We start from the raw sequence: 20,496 nt of genomic DNA, 5'->3' as shown, positions 1-20,496 counted from the left end.
TTTCAGGACAGCACTGCTCAACCTTTGATAGGGAGGGGCCTAGAAAAGGTGGCCTAAACATTGCCAACCGTGGCTGGCAGTTCATCTGTCAATGCAGTTACACTCAAAGGAGAAGAAAGAAACTTCTGTTAGGATCATGGAATGTCCGCACACTCATGGACAGAGAGAACTCAGCAAGACCCCAAAGAAGATCAGCCCTTGTTGCCAAGGAAATTTCACGCTACAACATCAACATCGCAGCCCTAATTGAAACCAGGCTTGCGGAGGAAGGATCCCTGACTGAAACCACCAGTGGCTACACTTTCTTTTGGAAAGAAAAAGTGCAAGATGAAGAGAGGATTCATAGAATTGGATTTGCAGTCAAGTCCAGCTTCCTGAGGCAACTCTCCGACCTACCCGAGGAATCAACGAAAGGCTTATGTGGCTATGTCTGCCCCTCAGCCACGAACGTCACGCAACAGTCATCAGCGCTTATGCCCCCACCATGACCAGCAAATATGAGACCATTGAACAGTTCTACACTGACATTAGCTCTGTTCTCTGCTCAGTCCCTGCCAATGACAAACTAATCCTGCTTGGTGACTTCAATACCTGAGTAGACTGCGATCACAGTCGCTGGGAACGGGTTCTAGGCAAACATGGTATTGGCAATATGAACAGCAATGGCCTCTTGCTCCTTAGCCAATGTGCAGAATACGACCTCTTCATCACAAACACAGTGTTCAGGCTGGTGAACAAGTACAAGACAACCTGGATGCACCCAAGATCCAAACATTGGCACATGATCGACTGCGTTATAGTACGTTGCCAAGACATCCGGGATGTCCTCATCACCAGAGCCATGCGAAGAGCAGAGTGCTGGACTGACCACAGGCTTGTCCGCACCACATTGAAGCTACGTATTGCTCCCCACTATCCTAAGTGCCCTAAGTTCATCAGAACAGCTTTTAACAACGCCAGACTCCAAGAGCCATTGTATCTTCACAAGTTCCAGACCACCCTTGATGAGAAGCTGTCTGCCAATGGACCACTAACTGGTGGGCCAACCCAGAAGTGGAATCAGTTTTAGAGAGATGGTGACGGAGACAGCAAAATCAGTCCTTGGCCTCAAGGACCGGAACCACCAAGATTGGTTCGACAAGAATGACAGTGCCATCAAAGATCTCCTGGCCAGGAAGAACAAAGCATTCATGGAATGGCAAAACAACCCAAACCCCATTCCCAAAAATGAGCGGTTCAAGTCCCTTCAGGCCCATGCCCAACGGGAAATCCGCAAGATGCACGACCTGTGGTGGGATAGGAAAGCTGAAGAGGTGCCACGCTTCGCCAACATCAACAACTCGAAGTTGCTCAACTCCACCAAGATGATCTTCGGCCCCTCAAGATCTGGCTCATCTCCACTGTTGTCCGCTGATGGAACCACACTGCTAAAGGACAAAGAGAGCATCCAACACAGATGGAAAGAGCATTTCAGCCAGCTCCTGAACCGCCCTTCATCAGTCAACCAGTCTGCTCTGGACCAAATCCCCCAAAAGCCTATTCACGAGGAACTAGATGATCTTCCCTCAATAGATGAAGTCAAGAAGGCTATTAGGCAGATCGACAGTGGCAAGGCGCCCGGCAAGGATGGAATACCTGCTGAACTGTACAAGGCACTCAGCAAGGAATCACTTGAGGCTTTCCACAGCACCCTGACTAGCATTTGGGAAGAAGAAGAGATGCCCCCTGACCTCAGAGACGCAGCAATAATCGCCCTCCACAAAAAAAAAGGTTCAAAGACCGACTGTGGGAACTACAGAGTCATCTCACTACTTCCCATTGCCGGAAAAATCCTCGCTCGCATCATCCTCAACAGACTGATTCCAATGTGTCAAAAGAGAACCTTCCCGAGTCGCAATGCGGCTTTCGTCCCAAACGCTACGATGTCGACATGATCTTTGCAGTGAGACAGATACAGGAGAAGTTCCTGGAACAGAACATGACATTATACTCTGTCTTCATTGATCTGATGAAGGTGTTTGACACAGTCAACAGAAATGCACTGTGGATCATCCTTAGAAAGCTTGGCTGCCTGCAGAAATTCACTGCACTCATCCGCCTGCTCCATGATGGCATGACAGGAGAAGTGTTCTAAGATGTTTCCCATTCTGAGACTTTCAACATCTCAAATGGCATGAAGCTAGGGTGCATTCTAGCACCAGTGCTCTTCAACCTCTTCTTCACCCAGGTGCTGAAGCATGCTGTTAAGGATCTAGACCTGGGTATTTCCATAAGATATCGCCTAGATGGATGGATGTTTGACCTGAGATGCCTTGCTGCAAAGACCAAAATGTTGAGGAGGCTCATCACTGAAGCCCTGTTTGCTGATGACTGTGGCTTCATGGTCCACCAGGAGAACCACCTGCAGACGATTGTCGACAAGATCTCCGCAGTCTCAAAGCTGTTCGGCCTGACAATCAGCCTCAGTAAGACAGAAGTTCTCCTGCAACTTGCACCAAACAGTCACCTCCTCAGCCATGCATCACCATCAACGGCACTGTCCTGAAGAAAGTGGAGAGCTTCAAGTATCTAGGAAGCACCATCTCCAGTGACAGGTCCCTTGACAAAGAGATCATAGCAAGGATCCAGAAAGCCAGCCAGACACTTGGGAAACTCCGTGTCAAAGTTCTGGAGTACAAGGACATTCAGCTTTCAACCAAGCTCAAGGTGTACAAGGCTGTGGTCCTCACCTCTCTCCTGTACGGCTGCGAAACCTGGACCCTGTACCACAGGCACATCAAACAGCCTGAGCAGTTTCACATGCGCTCTCTGCGGTCGATCATGAGGATTCGATGGCAGGACCGAATCACCAACCAGGAAGTCCTTGACAGAGCCAACAGCACAAGCATTGAGGCAAGGATCCTCCAGGCCCATGTACACTGGACTGACCATGTAATCTGCATGGGTGAAACAAGAATCCCCAGGCAGCTGGTCTACGGTGAGCTTGAGCTTGGCAGTCGCAACCAGGGCCACCCCAAAAAAAAATTCAAAGACAATCTGAAATCGTACATCAAATGAGCAGACCCCCAGCCTCGACAACTTGAGGAGTCTGCAGCTGACAGGGCTGCATGGCACGCCTTGACCAGAAGAGCTGCGTCTGACTTTGAGGATGACCAAAGTCAGCGCCTTGCGGCAGCACGAGACCAATGCCACAAAGCTGTGTCTGCACCTGTTCCAACAACCGCCATTCTATGTCCAACCTGCAACCGCATGCGTGCTTCGGCCTTCAGCCTCCAAAGCCACATGCGTATCCATAGATGACTGCACAATGTTTGGTATTCCTCGGACCCTGAGAGACAACCTCCTGCTGATTAAATATTTGCATTAGCAAACAGGTGCACAGGTGTACCTAATAAAGTGACCAGAGCACATATATATTGGGCTATTGGTATGAGCTTATTCCTTTTTAAAAAGGGCAACTTCTACCATATACTCTGTATTACATGTGCATACACCTTGAAATCAATATGTGTACCATTCTCTGAGACCTCTAGTTCATTGTTGTCTCAGTTAGTTGGACTATGCTAGAAGTTCCATTCTGTTTACTTGCCTGACAAAGTAACAATATAACGAGGGACATGGAGATGCTGCAGATTACGTTCAAATCTTTGATTATTTAATTGTAAATGGATGGAAATGATGCTCAAAGAATAATCAACATTAAACCCTTCATTGCTTTATTCTGAATACACACCAAGGAAGAACAGACATTTCATCAAGTTTCTTAGAGGTAAATATATTAGAGACATTTAAGAAATAAACACGTAGATAATAGAAAAAAATGGAGGGCTATGTGGGAAAGAATCATTACATTGATGTTAGAGTAGGTTAAAAGGTTGGCACATTATTGTGGGCCAAAGGATTGTAGTGTGCTGTAGTGTTCTATGTTTCCTCTAAGTATTCCTCCATGGTCATTTCCATCTTCATTCGTATGAAGTGCTTACAATTAAAAACAACACCAGAGGGGGAGGAGACCTCGAAGTTTCCTGACAAAGGAGAAGAGCTTTGAGGAAGAGAACTGAATAAATTGTTCTCTATTTGGAAAAATCTGTATTTTCTATAAGGGAGAAAATATTAATTTATTTTCTGCGATAACCAAATCTCAGAGAGAGAGAATCATAAAATGGTTCTTAAACAACTTTTTCAAAATGGTAAATACATGCTATTTCAAATATAGATCTTTGGGACTTCCGCTCTTTAATATCTGTGACTTGGTATGATGTATCCTTGTTATGGTGATTCAACAGTGTTCATTTAAGCAGCAGAAAACCATAGCAACACTTAGAAACTACATCCCAGATCCTATAATGCCAGAAGTAACACTGGGGACAACAATTAGTGTTAAGGCAATCAAATAATTGAATTTCATAAAGATCTGTTAGATTTATGAAGTATATTCAAATGAAGTATCATTTTATCTCCATGCAAGGCCCAAAGTTGAATTTTGAAACAAAACGTCCTCAATGATTGAACCACCCTTAGGGACTACCTAAGGAAAAGAGAAGAAGCTAGTTGCCACTTGGCTCTAAACTCTATAGAGAAAACACAAGCAATGCTGTTGTATAATCATGGAATTATTCATGTAACCATGCCAACCTAACAGATTTGTTATATCAAAAAAAAATCAAATGCCTATTAGAAGCCCACGCAATAAGTAATGTAGTCTTACATTACACAGTAATGTTGAAGGTTCAACTGTTGGGGAGTGTAGTTTATTACATTCTCATAGATTGTGAGGTGGGGGCACAGGTGCTTTGATTGAGCAATTAATTATGCAGTGTTATGTGTAAAGGTATAGCTGTCCGATGTCGTACTGGCTTTCAGGTGAAAACTTTTCCTACTGCAGTATATTCTTACACCTACTCCACAGGTGGAGTAAATAATCTACAATTTGGTCACCATGTATTGCTTATATTTTTAGTGATTTCAAGGTCATCTGTTAGCACCTACCTTATTAATATCTTGGTCTTCATCTCTAAAAATCAAGGATAACTTACATCCACTCTGGTTTCACGGTTTTTGAGGTGACTGATGAGACCAGAGCAGGGTTTCTGAGGTGGTGCATTCCTTCTACCACTTAAGAAAAGTTTCTTATGTACTCTCACATGTACATTGATCATAGGCCAAGGGTACCCAAGAGTCAGAGATGATAATTTTTTTTCAAGGGGTCTTTACACATATCAATGAATCTTTTCTTCTGTGTATTTGGTCATCTCTTCCCTTGATACTGCTTGAATTAGAATGGCGAAGAATTTGGTGTTGGCTGACTCTATATAACTAGTCTCTCACTGTTGAAAATGATGCACTGGGAGCTGATACTCACATTAATTTGCTTATCGTTCCAGTGAATTTGGTTGAATCTTTGCAGTATCCTGAGATGTATGTATAGTCAGTGGCTGTTTTATTAGGTACACCTGTACACCTGCTTGTTAATGCAAATATCTAATAGGCCAAACACATGACAGCAATTCAATGCATAAAAGCATGCAGTCAAGGTCAGGAGGATCAGTTGTTGTTCAGACCAAACATTGAAATGGGGAAGAAATATGATCTATGTGACTTTGACAGTGGAATGATTGTTGATACTAGTTGAGGTAGTTTGAGTATCTCAGAAACTACTGATTTCCTGGGGTTTTCAGTCACAGCGTCTCTAGAGTTCACAGGATAAACAAAATAAAAATCATCCAGTGAGCTCTGTGGGTGAAAATGCCTTGTTAATGAGAAAGGTTAGAAACGGGAATGGCCATACTGGTTCAAGCTGACAAGAAGAGGACAGTACCTCAAATGACTATGCATAACAACAATAGTGTGCAGAAGAGCATCTCTCACGACATGTCAAACCTTGAATTGGATGTGCTATAGTAGCAGAAGAACATGAACATGCACTCAGTGGCCATGGTATTAGGTACCTAGTAATGTGGCCACTGCGTGTGGCCTACATGTGAGGAGCATATGGCAAGGCAAAGCTCTCTGCTGCAAGTAGACCATGAGCTCTGAACCTATCATCAAAGGCAGACATTGATGTTGCAATGCACCATTACCTTCAATGTACAAGCATGGCTTTTAATAGAACTTGATTTTTAAAAAAACTATAGAACGTTAGGTAAATGGCACAAAAATATCAAATGGAGAAGAAATTTTAAAATATAAGCAATATAAAAACAAACTGGTCTTTCCATCAGCCGTTCCTGCAAGTAACCAAATGTCTTTTGTGCTTAAATCTTCTTTAATAGAAGAAGGTCAATAATTTGCTGGTAATAGAACTATCAGGTAAAATGTACCTCTCTGCTGGAACCATATATATTATCACCATTAGCAGAAAAACTTCTTTTAACGAAGACATTCAGTATGTCTATCACTTTGTTGTGTATAAACTGGAGCATAAATTGTGCTTATTAAGGTTCTACGATAAATGACCAAGGTGGTAGTAAAACCTTTTAATGATGGCAAAATGATTATACTGTGGATAGCAAGTGACTCTGAAGGCACTTTCTAATTGATTGCTGTTTACCCTTGACTACCAGTGATCAGTAAATCGTGAGGATAAATGCCTGCTTAATAGCATTCTGCTTTAAGCTGTGACCACTCATCGCAACCCATATTTATCCCTAATTGTTGCCAAGTTCAACCACACTCCCCATTTTCATACATCTTCACAACCTTCTGTAGCCTCATTTAAGAATTTAGAATTGCCTCATTTTTCTTTCCTCTTTCATAATTATTGACTGATTTCCTGCTCAGATCAACCATTCATTTAAGTCCAGCACAATGATCCCACATCACAAGCCTGGTCTATCCCAACATTTCTCAGACCTCCTTACTCTCAATTCACTCTGCTCCTGCATTACATAACGTTTCTTCGTTCTTGACACAGAGGTATCTTCTGTAGAGACTGAACTCCTCCACCACCCAATTCCTGCCAACAAATTATGTACACTTTAAGTTTTTACTCAGGTTGCAAAAAATGATTAAGAAATGTATCATTCATTCATTATAAAATGAGGGGCAATGTGAGTTTCCTCGGAAATATGTGACGAAGGAAACATGCAAGCAGAGAGCCAACTAAATGCTGATTCTTGAATGCCTTAGGTCTTTTAGTTTGATCTTTTCAGGCAAACTGCAAACAGAAAGTTAAGTAGAATTGGAAAGAAGATTGAAAAATGATAACAAAGTATGGATGAGTTGCCTCCTTACTTTATAACTGGACTTCAGAATTTAATTGGTGGTTCAGACTTTGGAAATCAGTTAGAGAATGATGCTGGTGGTTGAGGAACAGTTTTGTCCAGAAAGAAGAGGATGCTTCCTATAGTGGGGGAGTCTATGGCCTCAAAATAGTTGGACATTTCCTTAGGATAGAGATGAGAAGGGATTTCTCTAGACAGAGGATGGTGATTCTGTGGAATTCATTGCCACAGATTGCTCTGGAAGCCAAGCCACTGCGTATACTTAAAGCAGAGGTTATTAAGTTATTAATTAGCAAGGGGGAAGGCAGGAGAATGGGCTTGAGAGGGATAATAAATCAGCCACAATAGAATGGCAGAACAGATTCCATAGGCTAAATGGCCTAATTCTGCTCCTATGGTCTAAGAATCAAGATCCGTTTGTAACATTACAAGGAATGAAGCCTTAGCCAGCCTTTAAGCTTGCAGGGAGATACAAAAAAAAAGCAAACAATAAGGAATGTGTGACAACATCTGAAGAAATGAGTACTCTGCACATTATGAACAAGATTGTTTCTAAGGTAATTCTGCACCCTACCCTAGTTCAATATGATTGCTGACATGGGTTCATTCCTGCAACAAATTTCAGGTTGATTGGGTTTACATATGTATAGACATTGTTCACATGAGTTATATTCAAAATGTTGTTGCTAAAGAATGTCCTTTGCGACGATCTATTACTAACAGAGTAATATATCTGTTTCTGGCAGAACCTCTACAACTATTGACCATATAAATTGCTTGTGATATTAGAATAATATTTCTGCGTCTACAGTTTTAATGCACAGGCTGCTCTGCTTATCTTAAGCAGATAAACAGTTTGCTCAAAATAGCAGAATTCTTGATCTCAGAGTGAATCAGTATCAACACCAATGATAAAATATTAAAAATAATTCTCCTTATAATCATTACTGTAAGCTTCATAATGTTTTCATCCTGTTGGTTTTTTTTTGAGGCTCACGACATAAGCCTTAAAAAAACAGACAAAGAAATTGGCATTCTCATTGTGCCTGTTGCCAAAAGATATTGGCACACTTTTATATAAAAAAGAGGGATATAATAAATATACACTCCATTACCCACATGGTATCAAAAGAATTGTCTGAAAACATGTTCTAATTCTTCCTCTCAGGAAATTCATCAGGACTGAGAATAACTTACTTCCACTGTGATTTTGTTACTTTTGTGGTGACTAATGGACCGATAGAACACTGTGGAACTCTCCACAGTTGGTTCAAGGTTCAGAAACATACAGGATGGGTGTGTGGGTAGCTTGTGAAATGATTCACTTTTTCCTCTGTTCTCCTGATTCATAACCCTAAAGTGGTCAATGACATTCCAATTTCTTATTCTCCATTTTGAGTGGCCATAGGCTGGGGATACACTGTAGAAGATACGTGTCATGTCACTGTGTTAAGCTTCATCATGGACTCTTGCCAAAGTTGTAAGCATGCTACTGAGAAGTAATTGATATTTTCCAAGGGTTCCCCATTAATCTCTATTATCAGGATGCAGGCCTGTACGGCAGGGTCATGCTAGCAAAGGACTGTGGTCTTTCAGATATTGAATGTAAAGGCAAACCTCTTAAACGCCTCAGTACATGAGTTGACAATGGTTTGCTGGTTACCAGTCTAGTGTGTACAAGTGACAGTCTGTGTTCTGCAGCTCACAGCTGAGATTTGGTGACTTTGGTAATAGAGTGTACTTGCAGTAAGCTCAACAGTTTACAACTAGTTCTGGAAGTTAGCTCCATTCCAGTCAGCTGTTTGTTGGAAGTGACCTGCAGCAATGTGGTGAGAAGAATGAAAAAAAATTGTGGGGCAAAAGAAAATAAGAGGTTTCCCATATATATATATATATATATATATATTTAAAAAAAACAGAAAGAAAATGTTTTGTACTACAGGATAAAGTGTATCTGAGATTCCAGAACACATATTTTTCTTCAATGAACTCCAAGTAAACCCACAGACTAATACCTAGATATTGGATCACCTAGTGCCACACATTTATCTAGGAACCCAGTTTAATCTCACAAAAAAATCATTCACAAATGAAAATGATGGACCTACTGCAGGATTCACCGTCCTTAATGTTTCTGACATGCTAATACATAGATGTGCAGGGACATATGCAATAGCATTCAAAAATATACATCAGGATATTACCCTGGCACTTTGAAAGTCAATGCGCATACATAGGCAACAGATCAGTCCATAATCAGTACTAAGGGGAGTCATTGTGCTAAAAGCAATGGATCCATATATTACAGTATATGAGATTTGTCTTTAGCCTACACTCCAGGACCCATCTGAAGAGTACCAGATCATAAAGTCCAATGGCCTGTAAATTATGATGAGAATCCATTACTGTGCTCCTTTCAAGGTCAAAAGAGGCAGGAAGCAGAGCAGCAGCAGGAAGCTAAAAGAAGTATTTCTGATAAGGGAGAGTTAGCCTGTCCTTTTGCACGATAGATCATGTCTTAAGAAGTTGGTTGAATTTCTTTGATGAAGTGATTAAGAAAGCTGATAAGGGCAGGACAGTAATTATGGTTTCTGTGGACTTCATTAAGGCCTTTGATAAGGTTCCACATAAGATATAAGATGTAGGAAATGATCAACTTCTGCCTTAAATAAATGCACAGACTTGGCCTCCACTGCAGTCTGTGGCAGAACATTCCACAGATTTACTACACTCTGGCTAAAAACAATTCCTCCTTACCTATGTTCTAAAGGGGCACCCCTCAATTGGGAGGCTGTGCCCTCTCGTTCTGAATACCCCCAGCATAGGAAACATCCTCTCTATATCCACCCTGTCTAGTTCATTCAACATTAGAGCTTAACCTGCACCCCCCCATTCTTCTAGTAGTTTCAATGAGATTCCCGCCCACATTCTTCTACATTTCAGTGAGTAGAAGTCCAAAGCAGCCAAATGCAACTCATATGTTAACTCCCTCATTCCTGGAATCATCCTCATGAACCTCCTCTAGACTCTTTCCAATGACACCATATCCTTTCTGAGATATGGGGCCAAAAACTCTACAATATATCAAGTGCAGTCTGACTAGTGTCTTATAAAGGCTTAGCATTATCTCCTTGTTTTTAAATACTAGTCTCCTTGAAATAAATGCCAATATTCCATTTGTCTTCTTTACCACAGATTCAACCTGTAAATTAACCTTCTGGGAGTCTTGTATGAGGACTCCTAAGTCGTTCAGCACCATTGATGTTTGAACCTCTCCCCATTTAGATAATAGTCTGCACTATTGTTCCTTTTACCAAAATACATTATCATACATTTCTCTACAGTGTATTCTATCTACCACTTTTTTGCCCCCTCCCAATTTGTCTAAGTCCTGTTGCTGCCTCAGCACTACCTACCCCTCCACCTATCTTCGTATCACCCACAAACTTTGCCACAAACCATCAATTCCATTATCAAAATCATTGACAAACAAAGTAAAAAGTAGCAGTCCCAATACTGACCCCTGAGGAACATCACTGGTTATTGGCACCCAACCAGAAAAGGCCCCTTTTATTCCCACTCACTACCTCCTGTCTGTCAGCCGTTCCACTATCCGTGCCAGTATCTTTCCTGTAACACCATAGGATTTTATCTTGTTAAACAGCCTTATGTGTAGTACCTTATCAAATGCCTTCTGAAAATCCAAGTAAATATCATCCACTGTCTCTGCTTTATCCACCCTGCTTGTTACTTCCTTAAAGAACTCTTACAGATTTTTCAAGTAAGATTTCCCTTTACAGAGACCATGTTGACTTTGACCTATTTTATTATTAAACCCCAAGTGCCTCAAAACCTCATCCTTAATAACACTCCAACCCTTTCCCAACTACTGATAGGCTCGCTTGGAAGGTTAGATTGCATGGAATCCAGGGACAGTAGGCTAAATAAATATGCAGTTTGCTTGATAAAAGAACACAGAAGATGATAGTATGACGTTATTTCTTGAAATGGAGGTCCATGAGTAGTGGTGTGCCTCAGGGGGTTGATGCTTGGCCCATTGTTGTTTGTAATCTATATCAACTATGTGGATAACAAAGGACAAGGCACGTTTAGTAAGACTGCAGATGATGCTAAGATAGGCGATATTGTAGAAATGAAGTTTATCAAAGGATATGAGGGACTCTTGATCAATTGAGTAAGTGGGCTAAGGAATCCTCCCAGATGCACTGAACAACATCTACGCTCGTTTTGAAGTGGAAAATGACGTGGCGGCGAGGAAGACCACCCCTCCTCCAAACGACCAGGTGCTGTGTCTTACCGTGGCCGATGTGCAGGGTCAACTTCACGGAAGGCTGCTGGACCAGACAATATTCCTGGCAGAGTGCTTAAAGCATGTACAGAATAGCTAGCAGATGTTCTCACTGACATCTTCAACATTTCTCTGAGCAGAGCCGTTGTTCTTACGTGCTTCAAGGCCGCCAACATCATCCCCGTGCCAAAGAACTCTTCAGTATCCTGCCTCAACGACTACCGTCCCATTGCTCTCACATCCATCATCATGAAATGCTTCGATAGGCTTGTCATGAGGCACATCAAGACCCTGCTGCCCCCCTCACTGGACTCCCTGCAGTTTGTGTACCATACCAACCGTTCAACAGACAACGCCATTGCCATCACCCTCCCCTTGGCCCTAACCCACCTGGACAAAAAAGACACGTACGTTCGAATGCTGTTCATAGACTTCAGTTCAGCATTCAACCCAATCATTCCTCAGAAACTGATTGGAAAGCTGACCCTACTGGGCCTGAACACCTCCCTCTGCAACTGGATCCTAGACTTCCTGACTGGGAGACCTCAGTCAGTCCGGATCGGAACCAGTATCTCCAACACCATCACACTGAGCACGGGGGCCCCCCAGGGCTGTGTGTTCAGTCCACTACTGTTCACTCTGCTGACCCACGACTGTGCTGCCACACACAGCTCGAACCACATCATCAAGTTCGCCGATAACACGACCATGGTGGGTCTCATCAGCAAGAATGATGAGTCAGCATACAGAGAGGAGGTGCAGCGGCTAACCGACTGGTGCAGAGCCAACAACCTGTCTCTGAATGTGAACAAAACAAAAGAGATGGTTGTTGACATCAGGAGGACACAGAGCAACTACTCTCCACTGAACATCGACGACTCTTCCGTAGAGATCGTTAAGAGCACCAAATTTCTTAGTGTTCACCTGGTGGAGAATCTCACCTGGTCCCTCAACACCAGCTCCATAGCAAAGAAAGCCCAGCAGCGTCTCTACTTTCTGTGAAGGCTGAGAAAAGTCCATCTCCCACCCCCCATCCTCATCACATTCTACAGAGGTTGTGTTGAGAACATCCTGAGCAGATGCATCACGGCCTGGCTCGGAAATTGCACCATCTTGGATCACAAAACCCTGCAGCGGATAGTGAGGTCAGCTGAGAAGATCAACAGGGTCTCTCTTCCCACCATTACAGACATTTACACCACACACTGCATCCGCAAAGCAAACAGCATTATGAAGGACTCCACGCACCCATCATACAAACTCTTCTCCCTCCTGCCATCTGGCAAAAGGCACCAAAGCACTCAGGCTGTCATGACCAGACTATGTAACAGTTTCTTCCCCCAAGCCGTCAGACTCCTCAATACTCAGAGCCTGGACTGACACCAATCTACTGCCCTCTACTGTGCCTATTGTCTTGTTTATTTTTTTTTAGATTATGAAGATTATGAAGTCCTCTTTTATTGTCATTTAGTAATGCATGCATTAAGAAATGATACATTATTTCCTCCGGTGTGATATCACAAAACACAGGACAGACCAAGACTGAAAAACTGACAAAACCACATAACTATAACATATAGTTACAACAGTGCACAATACCATAACTTGATGAAGAAGTCCATGAGCACAGTAAAGTTCAAAGTTTCTCAAATGTCCCACATCTCATGCAGACGGGAGAAGGAAGAAAAATTCTCCCTGCCATGCCGACCACAATCCGACTCTGAGTCATCTGAAAACTTCGAGCTCTGATCAGCTCTACGACACCGAGTACAGAGCACCATCTCTGTCCGAACGATTCGACCTGCTTCTCGGTTGCCAAAAGCAGGCAAGGCCGGGGATTTTGAGGCCTACCCTCTGAAAGATTCCCGACCACACAGTAACGACAGCAGCGAATGGGCATTTCAGAAATTTCTCCAGATGTTCCTCTGTGCTTTCATGTCCATTCTTCATCAAATCAGAATTGTCCACGGCCCCTATTTCACAGGAGGGCTGCGCACCGCCATCTTCTCTTCCCTCCATTTATTGTAATGCCTGCATTGTTATGTGCACTTTATGCAGTCCTGGGTAGGTCTGTAGTCTAGTGTAGTTTTTGTGTTGTTTTATGTAGTTCAGTGTAGTTTTTGTGATGTTTAATTTAGCACCATGGTCCTGAAAAATGTTGTCTCATTGTTACTGTGTACTGAACCAGCAGTTATGGTCGAAATGACAATAAAATAATGACTTGACTTGACTTGACTTGACTTGACTTGAATGTCAAATAGAGGTTGATTTGGTGAGCAGTGTTGCATTTTGAAAAGTTAAATCCAGGTAGTTCAAATAGTGAATGGCAGAGCCATGGTGGGGTTTGTACAACAGAGGGACCTTGGAGCACATGTTCATGGTTCATTGAAAGTACTGTGACAGGTTGATAGAGTACTGAAGAAAGATTTTGGCATGCTGGCCTTCAGAATGCAAGGCGAAGAATATAGAAATTGGGAGGTCATGATACGATTGTACAAGATGCTATTGAGGGTGCACCTTGGGCATTGTCCAAGTGATTCAACTTTATTTCTGTGTTTTATTGACTATCCTGCTGTACATAATATTTATTATAAATTACTATAACTGCACATTGCGCATTTGAACAGAGACGTATTGTGAAGATTTTTACTCCTCATGTATATGAAGGATATAATTAATAAAGTCAATTCAACTTTCTACAGAGGCCCAATTGAAAGCATTTTGACTGACTGCATCACTGCCTGGTATGGGAACTGCACCTCCCTTAATCACAGGATTGTGCAGAGAGTGGTGTGGACAACCCAGTGCATCTGCATTTGTGAACTTCTCATGATTCAGGACATTTACAAAGACAGGTGTGAAAAAAGGGTCCATAAGATCATTCTGGCCCTGAGTCACCCCCACCACAATCTATTCCAGCTGCTACCATCCGGGAAATGGTGCCACAGCATAAAAGCCAGGACCAACAGGCTCCGAGACAGCTTCTTCCTCCAGGCCATCAGACTGATTAACTCATGCTGATTTGAGTGTATTTCTATGTTACACTGACTGTTCTATTTATTATAAATTACTCTGATTGCACATTTAGATGGAAACATAATGTAAAGATTTTTACTCATATATATGAAGGATATAAGAAATAAAGTCAATTCAATATTGTCCAATCACAAACACGAGAAAATCTTGCTGGAAATCCAAGCAGCACACACAAAGTACCGGAGGAGCTACTCAGGCCAGGCAGCACCTATGGAAAAGAGTACAGATGATGCAGTTGATGCCAAGGCTTTAGGTATGAATAATTAGGGAGAGATTGGACAGGCTAGGACTTTATTATTTAAGGCATAGGAGACTAAAAGGTGATCTTATAAAAGTATATAACATCATGAGGGGCAATAGTTGGGGTATCAAGAATGAGAGGACATAGATTGAAGGTATGAAGAGAAAGTTTGAAGAGAAAGTTTGAAGAGAAGGTTGAGAGACACAATTTTTATACAAAATGCAACATCTATAAGGAATTATCTGCCTGAGGAAGTGGTTGAGACAGATACAATTACAACTCTTAAAAGCCAGTTGGACAGGTATATGTATTAGAAAGGCTCTAGAAGGTTAAAGGCCAAACACTAGTAAGTGAGTTTAGCTTGGATGGATCATCTTGGTCAGCATGGAGCAGTTAGGCTGAAAGGTCTGTTTTGATGCTGTATAAGTGTGTTGTCTATGTCTAAATGCCAGTATTTAGAATGATAAAGATGCCAAGAAGCTCCTGACAACAGGGACCTTACCTTGACAGCCAAAGCAGCCTAAGGTTCAACCTTAAAATGTTAGCTGTTTTTCTTCTGTCAGACTCCTGACCTGATAAGTGTTTTTAGCAGTAATTTTTATAGGAGAGCAGCCCAGGCATGTATTATTGACCGGAGCATTGCCTGCAGAAGGTGACAATCCTCTACTACCAGAGTTGCTTTCTCAGCAGACAGTGCTGGTACTCAGACTCACAGAGGTAGGAGCAAGGCTGGGTGATGACTCAAGGCTGTAGAAGCTCATAGTGGCAGCAGCCTTTCCTCGACAGGCGTAGATTTCTGACTGAACATCTGCCTGCAGAATATGAAACTATGACATTACTTTACCACCATAGCTTTTGAAAATCTCAGCTTCTGCACTAGTACTTGAATTAATTGAGCTAAGGGTATGGCTTAGAGAAACTTGTGTGATAGTAACACATAAATAGCTTCAAAGATTCCTAAACTGCTGAAGCTCCAATATTCTGTGCACTTGAGTGTAAAAACCACAGCTTAAAGTAAACCAATGAAACTGCAAGTAATGATGAATTATTTAAGTAGTGGCTATGTACAATGGCTTAGAACTGAAATGCTGTATGGCCTGCATTGTACGTTAACTCCATATATAGAAATAAGTTTCACAAAGATGAAATAAGTTACACAAGGATACGTGTGAGGAGCTGTGATTGAAGTCATATTATGTACTATGGCAGTTGAAACATCTCAATCACTTTTAGGGATCGATTTTGTGCTACAATTCAATCTCATGGCATTTAAATACAAGTGATGCATGATTGAATTTCCAGCCGACGGCTCCAACGTGGGAAACAACACTGAACCCAAATTTTTCAGTAGCTTACATCTCAGTCTAGTGTTATTCACAAAATGGCATACACATATTGTATGGACAATGCATAGAAAAGGAGAAATAAAATGATAGATTTCTTTAATATTGGTGTTCAATGAGTAACTGTAAATCACAGACCTTATCGGCAATAACAGCTGTGTGCAGCAATGCTGGTTTTAAGGGTGAATAAGAGGATTTGTGTAGGAGAACCACTAGAGGGTAACTGTACTCCCACCAACTATGTTCAGTTTTTGCTCAAAGGTCTTTCATCCTCATTTGACACAGCTATATTATAAACAGCATTTATTAGATTTGGCATTGACATTATACTGTTATAGGAGAAACTAGAGGGGATAAACACCATGGTAAACATTTTAAAACAAATGGGTTTCTCAGCTCTATTCTTGAACGTCTGCTTGGATCCACTTTTCTGACTGTCCATGTAACATACTTTGTTGATGTTTTCCAGTTACGGGATTGTATTACTAACCCATCCTAGGGGGATTTTTTTAAGTTATCTTTGAATCATTTTAACTTCCACTTGTCACTGCCATTGAATATATGAAGCAGGATAGAAACCTTTCAAGAAGAATACAAACAACTGTTATTGATAAACACAAGATAATATAAATGTATTCACAATGTCCTTGGAAATATTGCTCTTTGGTTAAGGTACTATATACTTTTAAGTTGTGCATTGGTGTTGGCCATCTGCACTGGTTACTTTTGTCCACCTTCCCCCAGAGGGGATGAATTTTCAGTGTCAATGAAAATAATTTCATGCACTGCCACAACCCCTTGAAACTAATTTAACATTCCATTACTTTCTTTCCTCCTTTCTCAGTTAGAACCCATTCTTTGCTTTTTAGTACTATCCCCAGGCTTCCCATTGAATGTGTAATGTTCCTTCTGTCCTTATCCTAGTGTCTCAGCAGTAGTGACCTCGAAGCCAGAAGGTAATGGGTTTCAGCTCCCAGAAACATGAACACAGTAGCCTCTCAGAGAGAGGCAATGCATTCCCTGAAGGTGTTAACCAAGATCACGTCTGCCATCTCAGGTGAATGTAAAGAACAATGGTAAATTTTGAAAATAGATAGGGGTGAGTTGACTTAGAATTTTGACCAATAAATATTTCTCACTAATGAAACAGACTATCTGGCCTTGTATTTCACTGCTAATTTGAAGAATCGTATCATGTAGTTTCCCTATTTCAAATGTACTTCATCGTTCGTGCTTTAATATGTTATGAGCTTGTGAAAACACTGTATCAATGAAAGACACTTATTTCTATAAATGTGTAGATTTTTAATTAATGCTCCTTTTAATTAATTCTCACAAAGCTGTTATCCAATGAGTATTAAGAATTAAGTGCAAATGTTTTTTTTACTGCTGGTAACAGGGAATTGACATCACGTAGAGATTCTTCACTTGAGATCAAGTATGACTGTAGTTTAATAGATTCTGTGGTATATAAAAAGCTTTATGTGGGAACACCATCTGTATTTTAAGTAAAGAACATACCACTCATCGCAAATGTCTCTCAGAAACTTCCCAGTATGATCGCAACCAGTAAATGGCCATCCCTAAGACCAGAAGATATCGGAGCAGGGTTAAGCCTTCAACTTACTGAATCTTCTCCACCATTCAATCTGGTGTCATTTATTTCCATCCCATTCTTCTATCTTCTCCCAGTAACCTTTAACCACCTGACCAGTCAAATGGCCCAATGCCCAAACAGTCGCGATTGATGACCAGAACAATCCATTCACAACCATCCTCATCTTCGCAGACATTTTAAATGGATAAGAACCATTGTGAAAAATGCCTTGGACATTGTACAGAACAACACTTTGCAGAGAGGCAATGCCCATTTAACCTGCTTTCCAGACATTGTAGAATTTGTGGGCCAAAGAAAATGCATTCTTCCAGGAGAATAACAAGGCCAATGCACTGTATGATTTAGTAACCGACGGAGTTCAAACAGTTGCAGTGTTGCATTGACATTTTTGTAAAGTAGCTTTAAAAGTTAGAAAACCCTGATGTAATAACTGAATCAGAGTGGCATGTAATAAGAGACGAATTATAGGCTAGTTAAATTGGGTAGACTGCTAACTGCATAGTCCCTTGCCATCAACCATGTGCTCATCATTTCCACCACCACTAGCATCCCAACCTCCAGGTAGCCATATAATTTTATTAGACTGTTATTCTCATAAAATTGTTAAAATTTGACACTGCTGTGCTCACAAATTCCTCATTTACCGACCATGCAGAGAAATAGGAGAATAGGGGAATTGCTGCTTGGAAGCAATAATTTACAGTTTAGAAGGATTGATTGCCTCAATAACAATTGAAGAGAATGGTCATTGTGTTGGTAGAGATGTTATTTCCATTTCTAGATTTCTTGTCTCATTTCACATTGAATACTGCAAGGTCATTGCATTGCTATGCCTCATTATAAAGTCAGTGTTGGAAGTTAATAGTTCCACTTCATTGAGTATTATTAGTCATAATAAGAATGCCAGAAATGTGTTTCTGTTTTAGTACTAAAAGAATATAACATTGAACTATTATAGCTGTGATAGTTTCAAATATGTATTGATTTCCTGTACATGAATAAGATTTTAAATTATTTCACACCTTCATTCATTTCTCCCTTCCTTATGCATCTGCTTCCCTTCTTTAATCATTCTTTGTGTGATCTTCTCCCATTCCTCATCAAAAAGGCATAGAGTTACAGAGCATTACAGCACAGAAGCAGGTCTGTCTGCCTGTCTAGTCCATGATGAACTGTTATTCTGTCTCGTCCTGTTGGTCTGTACCTGGACCATAGCTCTCCATAACCCTCCCATCCACATACTTAACCTCTCTGAAATGTTGCAATCAAACCCACATCCACCACTCCCACTGGCAGCTTGTTCCACATCTGTACCACCCTCAGAGTGAAAAAGTTAGAAGTTCCCCCTTATATGTTTATCCCATCATCCGTGACTCTAAGGATAATGTAATTGTTGGAAACGTACATAATTCACGGCCACCGACACTGAGTTGGAATTTACTATAAGAGGCTCCTTAGTGGTGATGATGTAATTATATAAAGTACTTTTACCGCACTTTGTGTTCAGTTTTTGGAGTACAATAAATAAGTTATGTTTTTCTTAAACATAAACGCCGCCGTCATTTTTATTTCTGAAAACCTACACTGGTGACCCCAATGCTCTAGGATGATTCCATAACTATTGAGAATGTCAGCTTTTGCAGTTGTATTGAAACTGCCGGAGTTTTGGGAGCAAAATGCCTTCTCTTGGTTCGTACAAGCTGAGGCCCAATTCACGCTGCGAGGAATCTCCACCGACAACACCAAATTTTTCAATGTGGTAGTGTAGTTCAGCAACTTCATGGCTGCAAGACTGGTGAGTCTACTAGAACACCCACCTGATCATGATAAATACTGATTCCTGAAAACTCACCTTTTACAGACTTTGGGACTTTGAGTGACCAAACAGTTGTTCTCCTTGCCCAGCATCAGCAATGCTTGTCTGTGAGAGCTAATGGACTACATGCTGTCTCACCTGGGAAATCACCATCCTTGTTTTATTTTTAAAGAACTCTTTATGCAGCAAATGAAGTTCACATAGGACTATAGAGAGCTTGCTAAAATGGCTGATAGTCCACACTCAGCCAGGCAGCGGGGCATAATTCCTCCTCCTTTCTCTACCTCAATAAGCCCAGTCAGCAAGACACCAACATAAGGATGCCTGTAGCTGAAAAAAAGATGATGTAAGGCCTGTGTTTCTACCACGCTTACTTTGATACAAACACTAGGAAATGACGACTGCCTTGCAGCTTCGACGGTGCCAGAATATCAGGACTTCAGAGGTCTGAGATCACTGTGGTTCCAGCTGCCAGGGATATCTACTGCTCAGTACAGATGCCCTTTCAATGCGACACTTCCTGCGTGACACAGGTGCTCAAGTGAGTGTGCTGCCGACATCGCCGACTGATGAGAAGGCAGAGAGTGACAGAACCTCATTGGAGGCTGACGATGGCAGCAGGATCCAGGCTTACGGGCCACAATGGCTGACGCTCTGCTTCAGTGGGCAACGTTACACGTTGAACTTCGTCCTAGCTAAAGTGGTTAGACCTCTGCTCGTTGCAGATTTCCCATGTTCCCAAGGACTGTCAGTTGATCTTAAGAACTGACGGCTTGTGGATGTCAAGGATTTGGGTCGTTGCCCGGCTCCCACAGTTGACTGAAAAATAGTTCCCCCACCTTCACGTACTGGCCAAAATATCGGCAATGCCAACTGGCCTATGTATCAGAGTTAACAACTGTTATGTAAC

Source organism: Mobula hypostoma, chromosome 10, assembly GCF_963921235.1.
Source record: "Mobula hypostoma chromosome 10, sMobHyp1.1, whole genome shotgun sequence".
In the NCBI taxonomy this organism is placed as follows: Eukaryota; Metazoa; Chordata; class Chondrichthyes; order Myliobatiformes; family Myliobatidae; genus Mobula; species Mobula hypostoma.
Note: the sequence above shows the minus strand (reverse complement) of the source record.